We start from the raw sequence: 19,992 nt of genomic DNA on the forward strand, positions 1-19,992 counted from the left end.
CTGTGCCCTATTCTGTGGATTCAAAGTAAAAGGTAAAAATAATTTCATGCTGTTTACCAACCACTAAGAAGCATAGATGCAGAGTTCTGTGAGCTGAAGATGTTTCAAGATCCTGATATGAAAGGGCTCTAGATGTATTCAAAATATTATTGTTAATATATATTTCTTACTAGAAATAGATTTCTATAGATTTCTATAGAAATAGATTTCTATATAGAAATATATACTGTATATACTCGTGTATAAGTCAACCCGCATATAAGTCGAGGCACTTAATTTTACCACAAAAAACTGGGAAAACTTACTGACTCGCGTATAAGTCGAGGGTGGGAAATGCAGCAGCTACTGGCAAATTTCAAAAGTAAAGGAAACTTTTTCGACTTATACACAAGTATATACGGTATATATTTCTCCCTAGAAGTATTGGGCTGTTTTCCTGTCAAGTGGAGATATGTTTTAAGTCACCTTCCAAAGAATCTGTGCATTTTCCTTCTTAAAATAGCATTACAGAGCTCTTTTTTCTTGAAGACATTTTTTTCATTTTTTGTGTAGATGCTGCTAAAAAGAATCAAGTAAACATAAGATGCTGTACAGATCACTTTTTCTGTAATGTCCAGTTTCATTTCACAGCCTGCAAAATTGGATGTTACAGTGATTCAGTTACTCGTCGTATACTGTTTCATTCTTGACTTCCGTCTAGACTTGTGGACTGTAGAAAAATAATGTGTTACAGAAGCTTTGTAACTTCAGTAATAATGACTGTTGCAAAAGCATGCATTATCATTGCATTTTGTAGTTAGTCCGGGCGGGGTTGCATTTGTGAATGCGCAGACAAGCCTGCAGTTCAAAAACTGTGAATGCATTTAAACAAGAAATTGCTCCACAGTCGTTGAATTTAACTCTGTGGAAATTCTCAACAAAATGACTTGAGGAATGTTTTGAGGTTTTCCTGGTTTCTTGACAGGATTGTGGCAAACAATTGTGGGACACAATTTGCTACATGATTTTAAAAATCCCCCATAACAATTAATTTTAGCTCATTTACAAATGGTTTGGGGCTACTTCCGAAACATTTTGATTGTATTTTCATCTCCAAGATTTATTGAAAAATTTAAACCACTTTTTTAGCACTGATATTCAGAATTCAGGTTCAGTCGCAGCTTCCAAATCCCTAGTCCGTAGCTTTACATACAGTGCACGCAGGATTTGCTCTGGTTGCTTTCATTGCACGCAGCATACCCTATTTTCCTGTGGACTGAACCAGACTAAATACCGTATATACTCGTGTATAAGTCGACCCGCATATAAGTCGAGGCACCTAATTTTACCACAAAAAACTGGGAAAACTTATTGACTCGCGTATAAGTCGAGGGTGGGAAATGCAGCAGCTGCTGGTAAATTTTAAAAATAGATACCAATAACATTACATCAATTGAGGCATCAGTAGGTTAAATGTTTTTGAACTTTAAAAGTACAAAAACCTTAGCTCAACCAGCAACCAAGCTAAAACACAAGAGTTAAAATCCTTCAAAAGTGGATTCCTCATCATCATCTGTATGTCCAAATGTAACCCAACTTAGATTTTAAGAGGGATATTATCAGAAATGGAAAATCTACTATTAGCTCATTGTAAACAATGGGGGGGGGGGATGGGGCATCCCACTTGGGGTCAATAACTTTGGATCCCCTGATCTGAAACTTCACACCAAACCTGGCTGGTATCATATAAAGAGACTTCTCCTGATGAGACCAGCCAGGAAGTTTGGTGAAAAGCTGTCCAGAGGGTCCAAAGTTATGGACCCCTCAAAAAGGGTAGCCCCATCTTTTATTTCTCAATAGCTCCTACTGAAAACAATGGGGGAATGGGGCACCTCCTTTGGGGGGTCCATAACTTTGGACCCCCCCTGAACCAGACTTTTACTAAACTTGGCTGGTATAATTATTTAAGCCATGCTATTATTATTTTATTAGATTCTATTAGACCTACTTCAACCCCTAAGGGTTCTGGACGGATTAATACAATGAGACATAAAACAAATACAATATAAAGGTCTCATAAATACAATATATCCATAAAACATTAAAATTCATTAAATACATTATAGCAGCAATTCCAAAATTACAATAAAAATACATGCCCAGAGGCATGCACAGATGGCACCCAACCCAAAGGCCTGGAGGGCCAGCATTGCCCAGAAATGGATGGTATCAGCGATCAGGCAATGTTGAAGATACGGTATTTAACTCGTCGGTAAGGGCTAGAGGGGGCAGGCAGTTCATGGCTGGCATCCCACAGCGTCCCGGTGGAATAACTCGGTCATCCGGAGAGTCTTCTGAGGGTACCCTGAAATTTTGGTGCCGCTAGCATAAAAACTGCACCCCCTGCTGGCCAGCAAAGTTAAAAAAAACAAAAAAATTTAATGACCCGCATATAAGTCGAGGGGAGCTTTTTCAGCATTAAAAATGTGCTGAAAAATTCGACTTATACATGAGTATATACGGTACCTTGTGTAAAATTGAAGCCAGGGTCAGTAATAATTCCTTTGCTCTGGGCTTCAGAAATAGTAGGTGGTAAAACTTCTGATTTATCAATTGTTGATACAGTCCAGTTTCAGGCAGGACTTCTCAAATGTGAAAATTTTATTTTTCTGATCTAGAAAGTCAGGATTGCACGTCAGTTGACATAATCAGGGCACCATGAGGAAAAGAACAGCGTTCTGGGATTGTACAAGCAGGTCATGTTTACATTACAAATATACTGCTAGTTGGCAGCATGTAGAACCTAATTTCACAACCATCTTGAAAAGTCTATGCCAGAAACCCCATAACACTTAGATTAATAGAAGTTTGTTTTCATAAGTACAGAAATCCTTCATTTATTCTTGTTTTCTAAATTTTACAGCCAGAGTTGGGAAGACGTCTCTTATTATGTCTCTTGTCAGTGAAGAATTTCCTGAAGAGGTAGGACTTCATGATATCTGGATAATATTTCTGCTTTGGAAATTATTTCTGTTTAAAAGCTCTGCAGAGGAAGAACGGGGCTAGGGTGTTCCCCGAAGAATAGAAAACCGCTCAAGGATAAACCAACAACACTTCCCCATGTAACTATTTGTAGAACTGTACCTGTTCTGTTCTTTTACGTGGAAACATCCAACCTAATTTTTTTCTGTGATTAAAAAAATGACTACGCTTTTCTGGCCATGGATTGTTCATCCATGTTTGTGTGGAGAACAAGCCACAGTAGATTTCCGTGCAACATTTTTTCAGGGTCTTGTGAAATAGTAATGTAAAGATCTGATAATTGTAGCACAATTAGTAGTAGAGCTAGATTGGAACGGGAGGGATGGGTGTTCCAAGTACAAAGGAAAATTAGCTTTAATCGGCAGTGGGCCTTAAATTATACATTTATCAGCACCATGGACATCTATGTGAATTTTAGCTGTCTATTCTAGAAACATTGCTTTAGATTTTTAGAGCTGCTTATAGATGGTTTTATTGATTTACATGTTAGATGTTGTTATTTGAACGTTAGCCACCCTGAGCCGGGCCTTGTTCCAGGAAAGGGTGAGATGGTAAACCAAATCAAATAAAAATAGGAGAATAAAAATATTCATAAAAAGTAGTTTTCGGGCCTTGAACACTGTTCGTTGTGCTGCTAACGGGCCCTTCCATCTCTGGGACACGTGGCTCCCATTTTTGAAGTTTCAGGCCCCTTGGTTTGTATTATAGCATTCAACACTTTTAGCTGTAGGCTTTTATGGCATTGTATTGTCGAAGGCTTTCACGGCCGGAATCACTGGGGTGCTGTGTGGTTTCCGGGCTGTATGGCCGTGTTCTAGCACATGGCCATACAGCTAGAACATGGCCATACAGCCCAGAAACCACACAGCACCCCAGTAATTCCGGCCCGTGAAAGTTTTCTCAGATTCAAAGACATTGAACATCTCTAATGGAGAAATTGTTTCCCAAGACACACGAGGAGATTATGGAAAAAAACTTCACGGCTCAGGAGTTATCACATCTACTCAGTTCTTCGAAAAAAAAACGCTTCTTTCACTACGCGGCAGAGACACAGGTACTATCCCATCATTTCTTGCAGCCAAAAGGACTTTCAAAACACCACAGGCTCCACCAGACCTATAACTTAGACTTCAGATATGTAACGCTTTCTATGGCGCTGTTACGACTCCCATTAGAGGCTTAGATCTTTCAACAGCTCGTGCTAGATGAGCCCTTGCTCTGCTGTGCTCATCGAAATGGAGAAAGGCTGGTAGAGTATCGCTGAAGGTTTTCTTGGTTCGAATCAATCGAATGTTGTGAGTTTTTTCTGATCTCGCGTGGGTTATCGGTTTGGTAGTTTTTGCGCCTAACGTTTTGCCCACATGTATGTCTGGCATCTTCAGAGGCATGTCACATATCTTGCAGTGACACGCCTCTGAAGATCTCAGCCACAGATCTGGGCGAAAAAATTAGGAGCAAAAACTTCCGGACCGCAGCCACACAGCCTGGAAAACCTACAACACACACTTAGTAGAGTCCCCAGCTGTTCTGAGTTTGGCATTAGAAATGGTGGCCCATGAGAAGTGATGTGGTTGGTTTGGTTTATGGTTTATTGGATTTGTATACCGCCCTCCCCCTGAAGGGCTCAGGGCGGTGAACAACAGCTGCAAAAAATAACAACAATAATCATGACTGGGGTGCTGTGTGGTTTCCATGCTGTATGGCCCGGAAACCACACAGCACCCCAGTGATTCCGGTCGTGAAAGCCTTCAACAATACAATAATCATGACATTCAATAACAACCAGCAAAAAGCATAACATCAAGTAAACTTGAAATGGATAACAGGATTTTAACCCAACGTTCTAACTGTAATACATATAGCTTCTCAACATTGGATTTATAACAATAAGGCATCAGCATAATAACATCACAGCATCACATAGCAACCAGCAATAATCGTAATATAACATCACAAATTATATAAACAACAATGCTCATAATAATAACATTCCTAGCAGCATAAGAACAGTAATGAAGTAGACGGCGACTTTCATCTCAATAGCATGCTACCATCCAGCATAGCAACCTAAGACCCAAGAACTAACCTGCACTATCGACTACAGCTATGTGGTATGGTCTATTATGTTGTTCTCGTGATTAATGAACAAACCTACAGTATTGGTAAGAGCTAGTCAGCTTGATTTCAAAACTTGTACATATATTGCAAGAATACTTTGAAGTGATTGAATGTTACCCTGTTCATAGTGAAAGTCTGCAGAAATAGGAGACTATAATTTGAACGTAATTTTAATTGATTTAATTGAACACTTTAATTAAGTGATTGAATGTTACCCTGTTCCTAGTTGGAAGACTGCAGAAATAGGAGACTATAATTTCAACTATAATTTTAATTTAAACTGGTGAGACTTATATTACAAATGCAAAGTTTGGCATTATCACAAAAATAACTAATGCGTGAAGATTTTCAGTTTCCATAATAAAGGCTGTAAAATCAAAGTTACAAGTTTTAAAAGAAGAACCTGAAACATTTTTAAAATATCAGTTTTCTGTAAAGTTTCCTAGTAACATGAGCACAGTGGCTAACATTTTATTGGCTTACAGGTCTTTTTGGTATTTAGATCGATTTCAGCTATTTCCCCTTTTTTGTAAACCAAGGTTCCTCTCCACGAGCAGAAGAAATCACAATCCCAGCTGATGTTACTCCAGAAAGGGTGCCAACTCATATCGTGGATTATTCAGGTACTTGATTGTTATTGGTTTTTTTTTTAATTAAACCCTGAGGCCCTCTTTTCTTGAGGGATCTCAGTGTAATTGATTAGCTGTAAATCTGAGAATGTGTGGGTGTTGCATTTACAAGGGGAAAACGAAACAAGGTTAAATGGCCAACAAAAGCCCTACTCCTTGCTCACTTATTTTGGTTTGAAGTCCAAAATATACTATTTCCTTACCACCATGGTTCATGCATCCCTTCCACTTACACGGAAGTAGAAATAGTTCCATCTTATCTAGGTCACCGTATCAATTATCCCCTTTCCAACCATGCCCATGTAACTCGGCATGTAAAAAGGAACATGGCGGGAAAACCCACTGGAGGAAAGCCCCCCAGCTGCTTCTGAATGGCTGGTGCTCTTCGGCAGCTGCCTGTAAAGCATATGACAGTTGAAGATGGGAGTTTTCAGGGGAGGAGATAGCAGAGCAGATGCACGCCAGCAGTTGGAACCTCTGCCCGGTATAACACTATGCTGATATTCTTTCACCTTCTTGCAACTGGAAGGCAACAGCCATGAATATTATTATTATTATTTATTATTTTATTCGGAAGCGACAGGACTCACTTCCAACCCCCCTAAGGGTTCTGGAAATGGGTGTTACAAATGAGACATAAAACAAATACAATATAAGGTCTCATAAAATACAATATAACGATAAAACATTGAAATCCATTAAAATACATTATATAGCAGCAATTCCAGAGGTACAAATAAATAAAATACATGCCCAAATGCATGCACAGATGGCTCAACCCATAAGCCAGGGGGGCCAGCATTGCCCAAAAAATGGAGTGGTATCAGCGATCAGACAATGCTGAAGATGGCAAAAGGCACAATAGGTCGGGACTACAGAGGGGCAGGCAGTCTGGCGGTTGGCATCCCCAAAGGCCTGGTGGAATAACTTGGTCTTACAGGCCCTGGCGGAACTCACCAAGGTCCCAGGGCCCAGACAGAACCTTTAGATGGTAAAGCATTCCACTGAGACGGAGGCCAGGGGTCAGAAGGCCCTGGTCTGCAGAGGCCAGCTTTCCAACGTGTATCGACGAGGGGTCAGGATCACTGACCAGGGAATTGGCCTCTGCAAATCGCAGAGAGGCTGCTATTTGGGACATAGTTAGACCAGGGTCTGCAACCTGGTGGCTTTCCAGATGTTCATGGATTAGCGAGTCATGGCCCTCCGCCAGCATGGCCAATTGGCCATGCTGGCAGGGGCTGATGGGATTTGTAGTCCATGAACATCTGGAGAGCCGCAGGTTGCAGACCCCTGGGTTAGACGGTCTCGCAGGTATGAAGGCCCCAAGCCGCTAAGGGCCTTAAAGGTTAACACCAACACCTTGTGAGTCTAATGCAAAGTTACTAGGTCAGGAATTAAAGTAGCCTCTGCTAACTTTTGGAAGTGAAGTGAACGTTGCTTAATTAGCAGAAGAATAAACAGAATCACCTAACTTACTGTTAACGTTGACTTGTATCTTTACTGTTGGATGTGTATATAGTGAAAAAACGTATCCTAGCTTTGTATTTAGCAGGTATCCTATCTGGCAGTGTTTGCAATGGGTACAGTAGTGGAGAAACATTCCATAGGTTACAAACCATAGTAATCTTAGTGCTTTTTGCCTTGTTTTTTGACTGGACCAAAGAGCTTTGACTTTACTCATGCAGTGTTCTGTTTATAAGACTGCTTCATCTTCTCGTATGATATATCAAATATTGAAAAACTGGAATGAAAATTCAGGAGGTTTTTCAGAATACAGTTCTGTTACAAGTTCAATTACCAGCTTGAGCATAATACCACCTTTTGAAGTGGGAAGAAAAACACAGTGTCTTCCTTCAGGCTTGAATCACTGGAAAGAAAATGGAAATTGCACATTCTGGACAATATATATGTGTTTCAGGGACAAACCCCAGTTTGATGCTTGCAGCCATTTTTGGGGAGAGAATTCAATATAAAAAGTTCAACGCAGTGTGCTAATTCTCTTGAAGAACATCCTAGCAGATTACGATGTCCAAATAGATTGTTTAGGTCATATTTAGCTTTCAAACTCAAATTCTAGCCCCATAACTTTTTTTTCTATTAAGTAGGACAAAGGGATGTCTCCCAGTCACATAACTTTGCTGGTTTAAAGATACTGCCTTGGTGTGGAGGCATTCATTGGGACCCAGGTTGCTATCTGAGGTAGTCCTCTAACTTACCCTTCATGGAGGTAGAATTTGGCTGCTACAGTTTACTTGCAGAGCAAATCTTTGTTAAGAAGATGAAGAACAGGAGGAGTTTGGATTTATATCCCCTCCTTTTCTCTACTGTAGAAGATTCAAAGGGGCTTACAATCTCCTTTCCCTTCCCTCCTCACAACAGACACTCTGTGAGAGCTCCGTAGAGCTGTGACTAGCCCAAGGTCACCCAGCTGGTGTGTGTTGGAGTGCACGGGCTAATCCGAATTCCCCTGATAAGCCTCAAAGGCTCAGGTGGCAGAGCGGGGAATCAAACCTGGTCCCTCCAGATTAGAATGCACCTGCTCTTAACCACTACGCCGCTGCTGCTCCTTAACAGACATATAGCTATGGTTTTACTGAGCCCCGTGCTCCGTTTCTACCAGACTACTTGGTGACTGACATTTTTGATAGTTTTCTAAAACTTGGTATTTTCTAAAACTTGTGGTGTATGTGTAGAAATATGCATGCAAATCCCATTACCAAACTTGCCTTTCTTCAAAGTCTTAACTTGGCTAAGGATTACACTTTCTACTGACATTCTTTTGTGGGTCTAGAGTAGGCAGGAAAATGTTTTATCAGTAGCAAAAGTGTTCGTGAGATGATACTTGAGAACATAACGCATTAGAAATTGTTTAAACCAGTTTTTTAGCATGGACTCTGAAATTTCTTTGAGACATTCCTTTTCAGTACCAGTAAATTCAAGAGCCTAACGTTTTAGACATGGTTTAAGAACTCTTGCTGTAAGATGCTGTATAAATTCACACGGAGAAAACCGAAATCAATTTCAGTAGTTAATGGGTCAGGGGTAGGTTAAAAAGTTTAAGACACTTGGCCTGTGGCTGGAGGAAACACAGCAACGTTTTCGTGATCTAATGGAGATCTGCCTTTCATTACTATTTTCTGTTTATCTTATCACTTTATCTGTCATACAGAATGTTGCTTTGTTAACAGAAGCTGGGCCTGCTCTTGACAGAATGCATTTTTTTAGGCTGAAGCCTCGATTTCAATTATTGTATATACTCGAATATATGTCGACTTTTTCAGCACATTTTTTTGTGCTGAAAAAAGCCCTCCTCGACTTTTACTCGAGTCTTGCAGAAGCCAGTTGCCTCGGCAGCCAGCTTCTGCAAGGCTTTGACAGCCCCCCCGCTTCCCGTCAGGCAGCGAGAGAGGGGAGGCTTTGAAGGGCCCCTTGCTACCCCTGCCATGGCGGGAAGGGGGCTGTCATAAGCCCCCTGCCATGGCAGCTAGAGTGAGGAAGCTTTCACTGGCGCAGGATGCAGAGATTCCCTGCCCACTTCTATTCCTCAGCTGGAGGTGGGCAGGGGAAGCAGGCCAGGCTGCACCCTGCGCCAGGCTCCGAGCCCAGCGCAGGGTGCAGAGATCCCCTGCCCACCTCCATGCCTCGGATGGAGTTGGGCTGGGGAAGCCGGTCAGGCTGACCCTGCGCCGGGCTTGGATTCAACCTGGATCCAAGCCCGGCGCAGGGTGCAGAGATCCCCTGTCCACCTCCATCGGAGACCCCGCAGGGCCTCGGATGGAGGTGGGCCTGGGAATCCGGCCAGGCTGCACCCTGCGCTGGGCTTGGATCCAGCCTGGATCTGAGCCCAGCACAGGCTGCAGAGATCCCCTGCCCACCTCCATCGGAGACCCTGTGGGGCCTCGGATGGAGGTAGGTAGGGGAAGCCGGCTGCTGCATTTCCCACCTTAGACTTATACTCAAGTCAATAAGTTTTCCCAGTTTTGGGGGGCAAAGTTAGGTGCCTCGACTTATATTCGGGTCGACTTATACTCGAGTATATACGGTAGCACATCTTTGTAAGAGTAACTGGTGGAATTGCCGTCCGAGTGCCAGTAAACAGTTTTGAAATTTTCCTGTTTCATGCAGAAGCTGAACAAACTGATGAGCAGCTCTATCATGAAATATCGCAGGTAAGCGGGACGTTCATCTTAATCTGGAATTCTGGGGTCTGAGTTGCATCAGAAAAGCCTGACTAATTTCTTCCTTCTTGGAGAAGGCTGTGTTCGATATAGTGAGTGTTTGGTGTAAATCTTGCTCTTTACTTATGGTGTGCAGATAAGTGTGTGCAAGAAAATATAGTGGGTGTGGCCTTTTTTAAATGGAGAGCTTCTGACCTAGCATCTTGTAATGATACATAACTTGATTTGAACACAGAAGAATCAAGGGATCTGGCAAAGCCCCCACAGATTGTACCATGTCCTCCTCCTGTGTTCTGGATTGAGTTGACAACCACGGTCAGACCCGCGTCCACTATTCCTTGCACTATTTAAATCTCTCAAGTGTCGAACCTCTGCCAGCTAGGATGACACATAGAACTTGCCTTCCCAAATTAGCAAGTGAACCCATTAGGAATAATTTTTGTATTTAGTTCACGCATACCTCCTTTTCAATGTTGGCAATGTAATAACAAGTGTGGCGTCTCTGTGGTGTGTGAAGAATAACCTTATACTGGGATTTTATATTTTTTTAATGATTTGAGATCAGGTTCAGACATCATGACTAGCCTTTCTTTATGATGGGTTTGTTTGCCAGGCCTGTGCGCACACATTCCACCCACCCACCACCCCCTACACAACTGTGAACAGTAGGGGTGTGCAAAAATTTGGGTCTGATGCATCGGAACTTTTTCAATAACCTCATATTGGGAATATCTGGATTCCTGTAAAAGATTTGGTCTGTTGGACCCAAATCTGATTTTTTTGCCCCCCTTTCCTGTCCCCATCTCTCCCCCCCCACCCTTGTCTCCAGGGCTGCAGTACCCAGCTCCAAACCCTGTGTGAAGCCTGGAAGCCATGGCAGTGGTGAGCTCAGAGCTGCCTTCGAACCCCACGTGGAGCACAGAGATGGCAGGCAGTGCAGAGCTGCAAGCAGGGCTCTGTGCAAGCTGCCGCCGCCTCCGAGCTTGTCGGAGGTGGTAGTTGGCACAGATTGGAGACTGGGGTGCATCTCCGCAGACTCCACCCCCGCTTTCGGACTCTGCGTGGGGCTCGGAGGCAGCTCGGCTTGGGCCTCCGTTGCCATGGCTTCTGGGCTCCAGGTGGGACTCGGAGGCGGCGGATGGCAAAGAGCTGCACGCCAGAGGCAGCTTGCATCATCTGCCTCATCCAAGCCCCAGGTGGAGCCCTGAGCCAGTGGTGGGAGAGTCCTGTACCAGCCTGGCCAGCTAGCAGGTAAGTAGGGCCGGGGAAGGGGGATCTCCCCTGCTCCCCAGTCTTGTTTTTGTAAATAGTGGTGGGGCTGATTTGGGATCTGCTTTTTGGGCACCTTTGGTTACATTGTCCCCATGTTTTTTTGTTTTGGCTTTCCCTAATGCACACCCCTAGTGCTCAGTAGCCATGAATGCTTTCTGTTTCGGGAAGCTTTTGATTGAACTCCAGTTTGCCATATGCCATCTGGACTCGTTCGCCGTCTTGGTGTCCTCCAGTTTCCTGGTTTGGGAAGTCTTCAGTTAAACTCCAGTAAGCAGCAGCATTGAAACGTAGGCACAAGGGAAACAAGGTTTTGTTTCCTCCCCACAAACAGTGATCCAAAATGAAACGTGTAAAGCTCAAATCTTGGTGTGCACCGAGAAAACGGAACTCCTGTTTCCCATCTGCCTGCCTTTCAATGTCACTGCTTGTTGGTTGCCTCCTCAGCCAGGAAGCTTTCAACTGAGTTCTCCACAAGCACAAAAAACACGTCGTCCTTATGCCTGTCACAAACAGAGGTTTCTTGTGATGTTTGAATGTGGCCTGAGCTGTATTGCCTGAAATGCACGATTATAGATATGGGGTGGTGGTGGATTCCAGCTTAGTCTAGGACAGTGGTGGTGAACCTATGGCACTCCAGATGTTCATGGACTACAATTCCCATCAGCCCCTGCCAGCATGGCCATTTTACCATGTTGGCAGGGGCTGATGGGATTTGTAGTCCATGAACATCTGGAGAGCCACAGGTTGCAGACTACTGATCTAGCCAAATTGTCAGTGATAATCTAATTGCGTCTTCTCTGTCCTAGGCGAATGTAATTTGCATAATATATGCTGTTAACAACAAGAACTCAATTGATAAGGTAGGAGGGAAACTTTTTTAAAATTCCAGCTGATATTCAAGAGGCAGTATTCTTGGATGTCACACTTTTCAGATATTGGGATGTGCTTCTGTAAAACTAATCTCAAAATATTTCTCCATCCACCTCCTGGTATTGTCCCACTGGGCTATGAAATGCGTAACACGGTTGCTTATCTGCTGCAGCAATCTTTTTCTGAGCGACGTTCAATGAATTAATCCAGGATGGGAGAGATGTGCTGATCTTTGTGTCGTTTGTCGTTGGCTGAGAGGATATTCTCGATTGGGAAAACAGATGTTCCTTCTAAACGGCTGAAAAGAAATTCCAGTGAAACAGCTGGCCAAACACTCAGCCCCTAAGCCGTTAAGGGTACTCACAGAACGATGCATGGAATTGCATGCTTATTCCACCTCCTCCAACACAGCAGTGGTCTGTCACAGTTTAGAACCAGTTTGAGGTTTCAGATATGTTGGCACATCACGGTTTAGTCTACTGTGAGAAGCCCTGCCCTCATGCCTCCTTGTCCTTTAGTTTGCGCACCTCCTGCTGGAACCCTAGATTCTACCCCAAATCACATTGCCCTGCCTGGTTTCCGGCCCAAAAAGGCCGAAGAGCTCTGCTGTGTTGTCATTGGACAGCTATTTGTAGTTGTCATACTATCATGGAACTTGCAAGCTTGGAAGCCTCAGATGATTCTTGGCTTTACTTAACTGACAATATATTGCTGCCTCTTCATGTGCCCATCTCTTAGGCATTCTTCTCCATTATGGTCCCTTATACCTGTTACCCAGGCACTGGCAGAAAGCATCATTTACTTCCCATTGCTGGTCCTGCTCTGTTCCCAATTTTATATTTTGCCTTGTGGCTCTTTCTGCTGCTAGAAATACTTGTCTTCCCCATCGTCAGGGTCTCAGATACATTGTTTGGTGCCTGGTGTAAAAAAACATATGATGATTGCTGCTGTGGTGGGGTATAGTTTGTAAGGATAAGATGTGTAAGCCCTCTTGCTACACTATCTTGGTTACGGGCAAAATAGTAGAGCTCACCTGTGAGATGAGCTGCGAACACGACATAACAAATCAGTGACCGGTTCCGGTTGCCATGCCGAGCGGTCGCTCTTTGCTGAGCTCCTCCCCCTTTTTCAGATGAGTTTTAAATTTCTCCAACCCTTTGTAGTTTTTATCTTCTAGTACAGGGGTCTGCAACCTGCGGCTCTCCAAATGTTCATGGACTACAAATCCCATCAGCCCCTGCTGGGTGGGATTTGTAGTCCATGAACATCTGGAGAGCCGCAGGTTGCAGACCCCTGTTCTAGTATGTAGTATTTTCTTTTAATCTAAAATGTTTTATTGTTTAGTAGTAAATCAGTGCCCCCTCTGGCGTTAAAATCTCCAAACAATAGGATTTCGCTTGAGGAGTAATCGGATTCAAGACCCTCCTGGTAAATAGATAGTTCATCCCATATGTTGTCTAGAGGGTTCTTTAATAAGCCAGGGGGTTTTATTGTTTAAAGGGCAGAGCCTTTTAAAACGTCTGAGTGTGGAGCCGAGCGTCCCTTTTGTTGTTTTCCTTCCCTTCTCACTGCCCAATTTAGAACGGTGACTCAAAGGAACTGAGATGCAATTTCTGACCCTTTTGTTTTAAAAGTTGTTTTAATTTGTATTTTAACAGGATTTTATTAGGTTTTAATAGGTATTTTAACAGGCTCTTAACAGGCTTTAACCCCATTTGATTTTTGTTAATTTTATCCTTTGGAAGACACTTAAATGCCTATCCAGTTTTATGGAGTTAGTTTTGATTGTTACTATCATTTAAAGCCCTTTGACAGAGCAGCTACATAGTATTGAAGCAACTCTCACATACGAACTTAACCTCTAAGTGTGCAATTTAAAGGGACATGGGTCAAGGAAAAGCACGCATTCATTTATAATCTGATTTACAGGTCGACCTTCCCCTGATGAGTTCAGGGCCGCTTACGACAGCAGTGGTGATAAAATCCACCCAAGTCCTATAAAAGTACATCCAGTTTCTAAAATAAGAGGGGAAGGGGTTGATGAGCAGAAAGGAGGCCAGGTCCATTGGAATGCTTGTGCTGCCCTCAACCATAGGCCTGGTGGAATAGCCCCACGGAACTACAACAGGGTCCGCAGGGGCCAGCTCTCACTTGAAAGAACATTCCACCAGGCTGCAGCCCGAGCCAAAAACACTTTGGCCCTGGTCAAGGAAAGCTGGATGTCTTTCCTACCAGAGATCCCCAGTAGGTTGTACTCCATGGAGCAACGTTCTCTTCTGGAGGTGTATCTGGAGGAGCGATTTTGCAGGTAAAAGGTCCCAGACCATTTAGGGCTTTAAAGGTCAGTACCAAAACCTTGAACTGGGCTTCCTACTCCACTGGAGGCCAGTGCAACTGGTGGAGCACTGGACAAGTGTGCTCACACCCCAAGGTCCACATAAGGGCCTGTGCAGTTGCATTTTGAACGAGTTTAAGGCTGTTTCTGCACCCCCCGGGACCGTTAGCATGGATGGTCCCGGTAGGGGTGGGGAAGATGGCACAGCCTGCGCAGAGGCTGCGCCATCCCCTGAATGCTTTACCACCCCTCCGGCCTTCCGGCGCGTCGCACAGGCCAGGGGATACTCCCCCCTGCCCTGCGCGACAGCTCTGGAGTTGCAGGGCAGGGGGGGGGATCCTGATTGGGTGATTCCCAACTCATTCTCAGGGAGGCAGGACAAAGTTTGTTGTCACTTCCTGTAGAAGGGTTGGGCACCCCTCCGACTCCAGTATTGTTCCTGCCTCAAGCAGAAGAGAGCAGGTCTTGGATTCTTCTCCAAGCCCATTTAGGCTGTGTTCACTTTTCTTGTGTCCTTTCGTCGTCTCTCCTCCTTCGTGAGTTATCCGTTATCTGTGAACGTCCATATACGTCTTTGTCGATTCTATTCCACCCCCTCCCCCTGTTGTTAGTGTTTTTCCCGCCAAAAGGAGTAGCAGTAGATCAGACCTCTTTCAAAATGGCCTCCTTCTTCTCCTCCTCCCCACCGCCTGAGACCTTCAGCAGGTCAGCGGCTGAGTGAACCCGGGCGGCCACCGAAGCAGGGTCGCAATGCTCCAACCATGCCCTCGCCTCTTCGGAGGCTCGTCCACCCCGAAACGGGAAGTCGGCAGCAAAATCGGCGGCAAAGGAGCCGCGGGGGAAAGCCTCAGCCAAGAGCAAGGGTGCAAACGCAGTTCCCGCCAAGCGTCGCCAGTGCCAGGAGAACGTCGGCTCTCTGGCTTCCCGCAGGAGCACCAGCGTCCCCGACCGGGACATGGATGGTGAAGCTCCGCGTCAATCTCCGCGTCTCCCACGGACCTCCACAAACGAAGGCAGCAGAGAGCACTCCGGCTCCTCTGCAGAGAAAGGGGGCAGAGAGAGCTCGGGCAATGAAGAAGACGCCCGCAGCCATAACGCTGACGCCAACGCGCCCACGGATGAGCCAGGCACAGTTTCACTCAGGCAAGATCAAGAAAGGGGGGGCTTCAAATCCTTCCCTGACGGACCTTAATTCTTGGGCCAATTCCTCCCCCGCAGAGCTAATGAGAGTATTTAGGAAAACCATTCGCGAGGAGATTTCACTCCATGAAAAAGAGAAAAAGAACAGCAGGGGGTGATGTAGGTCCCACCGCAGGGATAGACATAGGAGAAAATATAGATCCAGCTCCTCTTCCAGGTCTAACAGCCCCTTACCTTCCACCTCCACTCGCAGGGACCCCTTAAACATTTCAGGGGAGGAGGAGGACAGCGAAGGTGAAATAGGGGAATCTTCAGACCATTTCTCTGAAGGAGAGGAGACCAGTCCTGATATTAATGAACAGTGCCAGCGTTTCTTTAAGCAGGAGCACTTGGCGCTCATGATGGCAAAGGCCATTTCGGCTCTAGAATTACATGACTCAGCTAATGCAGAAGACCCCTCCAACCAATCCGGTTCCAATAAACCAGTAAAAGGTTGCCCCAAGGGGAAGAGAGAGATTTTCCCACAAACTGAGGAATCCCCTCGAGCCCTGCCTCTTCCAGAGTACTTCGAGAGGAGAATTAGGAGGGAATGGCTCCACCTAGATACAAACAAAAGCTTTCCGTCCCTACTAAAGAAACTATATGCTTTGCCTGATCATGTCCATACCATGATCCAAACCCCTCTAGTAGATGCCCCAGTAGTGGGCATTCAGTCGGGGGGACTGGTTACTAAAGATGGTCAGGGTACCCTTAAGGATGCCTCAGACAGAAAGGGGGACGTCATCCTAAAAAGAATGTATGACCGCCTGGCTCCGACCACCAGAGCATTGGCTTCATCTGCCACCATGGCCAGAGCCGCCATCGTCTGGGCCCGCAGAATCCTAGATATTATCCCAGCAGAACATCGGGGTATTCAGGAAGGTATGGAAAGGATGCTAATGGCAGTCTCTTACTGGGCAGACTCCACCTTTGACGCCATGGTGTTAGTTTCACGAGTACTCGCCCTGGGGTGGTAGTTACGAGACAGGCTTGACTGCGGGCATGGCAGGCAGACTTCCAGTCAAAGCAAGTTGTGGCTACCTATGACTACCACGGTTCAAGGCTATTTGGAAAAGAGCTAGATGCGGTGCTAGTTGAATCCAAGGGCAACAAGAAATCCATGCCTAGGTATGTCAGGGCAGAGCAGGGTTCCTCACTTAAACCTTACACCACATTTAGGTCACAGAGAACACTGACACGTGCTCCCAGGGATGGCAGATGATGGCCTTCATCTACTTCATTCCGCAGACGTAACAACACCAGCAGCAACACCAACAACAATACTTCTTCCTTTCATGCCTCCAATTTCAGACAGGGAAGAGGAGGAAAGTCCTTCCAATCTGACAGATCTGCAAGACCGTGACTACCACGGCATCCCGGTCAGCACTTGTCTGCAATTTTTCCGACAGGCTTGGACAGGAAATCACGTCAACCGGTGGACTTCAGAGGTGGTCTCCACAGGCTACCTTATAGAATTCTCCCAAGGACCAAAACCTCGATTTCAAGCTTTTAAAATTCGACACAACCCACAAAAGAAGCTCCGGACGCAACAAGCTGTCCTTCATCTCCTTCAGATCCGGGCCATAGAGCCAGTCCCATCCTCGGAACGTGGCTGCAGAGTTTACTCCCATTTCTTTACCGTGCCAAAGAGGAACGGAGACTGGAGAGCCATCCTAAATCTTCGGTACGTGAACAGACACATCCGTCTTCGACGCTTCAAAATGGAGACTCTCAGGTCCATCATGGAGAATCTCCGGCCGGGGGACCATCTGACGTCTCTGGACCTCACCGAAGCCTACCTTCATATCCTGATCAACCCACAGCACAGATGTTTCCTGAGATTCGCAGTAGGAAAAGAACACTTTCAATACAGACCTCTACCCTTCGGGCTCGCCACAGCTCCTCGAGTGTTCACAAAAGTGCTATTGTCCCCCATCATGGCCCTTAGACAGCAGGGCATTCACGTCCACCCCTACTTGGACGACATCTTAGTCAGGTTGGAATCCAAGGAAAGGGCGATGGCAGACGTAAAATCGGTAATGAGAACTCTCGCCTCTCACGGTTTCTTAGTCAACTTGCAAAAAAATTCACTCGTCCCAGCGACTCATGGAACACCTAGGGGCGGTGATAGACACCAGACTCAACACACTCTTCATCCTGCACGACAAGGCTCTCAAGATACAACGACTGGTTGTCTCTCTTCTTCTAGGCAAGGTGTCTCTTCTACAACTAGCCAGGTTGATGGGCCTCTTCATATCGATCATAGATATGCTACAATGGGGACGCCTCCACGCGAGAACTCTACAGAGATTCCTGAGGCCATATCAATGGCACATCATGCAAAAGATGGACAGGTCGCTAGTGATACCTGTGACTCAGTCTCCAGTGGTGGTCACACTTCAGAAACCTTTCAACCGGCAAGGTATACCTGCACGACAGCAGACTCCAAGTATTCACGGATGCCAGCCTATGAGGCTGGGGAGCATCCTTCCAAGACAACATTGCACAGGGTCTCTGGACTCCCTCCCAAACCAAACTCCCTATCAACCTCCTGGAGATGAGGGCAATTCGCCTGGCACTTCAAAGGTTTCAATCTCTCATTCCATCTTAAACAGGAAATCGTGCTCCCCACCTTCTTCCCCTCACCAAAGCATCCAAAGGAAATCCTGTGGCACACACTAGATGTCAAGCAGGCCCTCAAAGCATACATCATCAGTACGGAAGACATCAGAAAAACAGAATCTCTGTTCATTAACGTGGCCGCACCCAACTTGGGAGCACAAATGTCACTGACCGCTATCAGTACTGCAATTAGAACATGCATCATAGAAGCATACAGATCATCAAACATACCCATTCCTCCAGGGGTTACAGCACACTCCACTAGAAGCGCTGCAACCAATGTAGCATTCAGACGACTCATACCAGTGGAGGATATATGCAGGGCAGCCACTTGGTCTTCCACTACATCCTTCATAAAACATTACAGATTACAGTCCATGGCAGACAATGACACCGCTTTTGGCCATAGAGTCCTAGAATACATATTTGGTGAATGATCCCACCCTAAAAAGGGACACTGCTCTGGGAGGTCCCAATCAGGATGCCCAAGGTCGCTCCCAGGAGAACGGTCCATTGGTATACTTACCCTGAAGGGGCCTTCTCCTGGCGAGCGACGAGGGCATCCTGGCCCTCCCTGGGGATTCACCAAAAAACCTTACAGCCAAAATATGCCCATAGCTAAACGCTCTACCACATGGAACTAGGTAGTCTTGGGACAATCCAGCCTGTTCACTCGGGTTACACATAGGACCACACTAGTTATGTGTTGTTTCTTACCAGATACCGTTGTATCAGTTTCCATCCTTGTTGATCTATGTTATGGTTGTTACTTCCATTTATTATCACATGTTGTGCAGTTTAGTCTCTCTACTACTATGTTAGTCCAATACTGGAGTCGGAGGGGTGCCCAGCCCTTCTACAGGAAGTGACAACAAACTTCATCCTGCCTCCCTGAGAATGAGTTGGGAATCACCCAATCAGGATGCCTTTGTCGCTCGCCAGGAGAAGGCCCCTTCAGGGTAAGTATACCAATGGCTGTTCCGGTGCGTCGCACAGGCCAGGGGATACTCCCCCCTGCCCTGCGCGACAGCTCTGGAGTCGCAGAGCAGGCAGCGTGTCCCCTGGCCTGTGCGACGCGCTGGAAGGCTGGAGGGACGGTAAGGTGTCTGGGAAAGGGGAGGGAAAATGGGGCCTTCCAGCTGCTGCCATTCGCATGGCAGCGGTTGGAAGCCGCTGTTTCTAAAAAACCTCGCTCAGGGAGTGAGGTTCGAAAACAGCAGCTTCATGCCGCTTGGGAGTTATGAGGCTGACGATGCAGCAGCGCCGGCCATGTGAACAGTCTCCCAGGGACGCTGTATTTGGCCCATGCGGAAAGGGCCTACGTTTCTGGGTCAGTCTCAGCATAGAGCAGTGGTTCTCAACCTTCCTAATGCCACGACCCTTTAATACAGTTCTTCATGTTGTGGTGACCCCCAACCATAAATTTGTGTCTCAGTTCCTAAGACCATCGGGAATATGTGTTATCCAATGGTCTTAGGCGACCCCTGGGAAAGGATCGTTCGACCCCCAAAGGGGTCGTGACTCACAGGTTGAGAACCATTGGCGTAGAGTGAGTTACAGTAGTCTAGCCTGGGGGGTGACCATTGTGTGGATTACAGTGGCTCAATCAGGTGACAAGTTGGGAGCCAGTAACCTGGACTGGCAGAGACGGTAAAATGCCAGTTTGGCTGCCTCTGCCAGAATGTGAATCCTGCAGAAAGGCTTGTTGCTGCAGTATCCATGTCTGATATTTCATCTCGTTGCAAAGAGATTTGACAGCTTTCAATCT

At 45.7% G+C, this 19,992-nt stretch overlaps 1 protein-coding gene across 4 annotated transcripts in view; it reads left to right on the forward strand.

Annotated features, from left to right (window-relative positions):
- The first annotated feature begins 5,682 nt into the window (after positions 1-5,682).
- The window catches only part of RHOT1 (ras homolog family member T1), a 79,475-nt gene continuing 65,165 nt past the window's right edge, over positions 5,683-19,992 (forward strand). For 3 of the 4 annotated variants that reach the window (XM_048488210.1, XM_048488211.1, XM_048488212.1), the window contains exons 1-3: positions 5,683-5,762; positions 9,894-9,937; positions 12,025-12,078. The gene's annotated coding sequence lies outside the window, so the exon portion shown is untranslated. Of the gene's footprint in view, positions 5,763-9,893; positions 9,938-12,024; positions 12,079-19,992 lie in introns of those variants that run through there. The other variant, XM_048488209.1, reaches the window with a different exon arrangement.

Source organism: Sphaerodactylus townsendi, linkage group LG03, assembly GCF_021028975.2.
Source record: "Sphaerodactylus townsendi isolate TG3544 linkage group LG03, MPM_Stown_v2.3, whole genome shotgun sequence".
In the NCBI taxonomy this organism is placed as follows: Eukaryota; Metazoa; Chordata; class Lepidosauria; order Squamata; family Sphaerodactylidae; genus Sphaerodactylus; species Sphaerodactylus townsendi.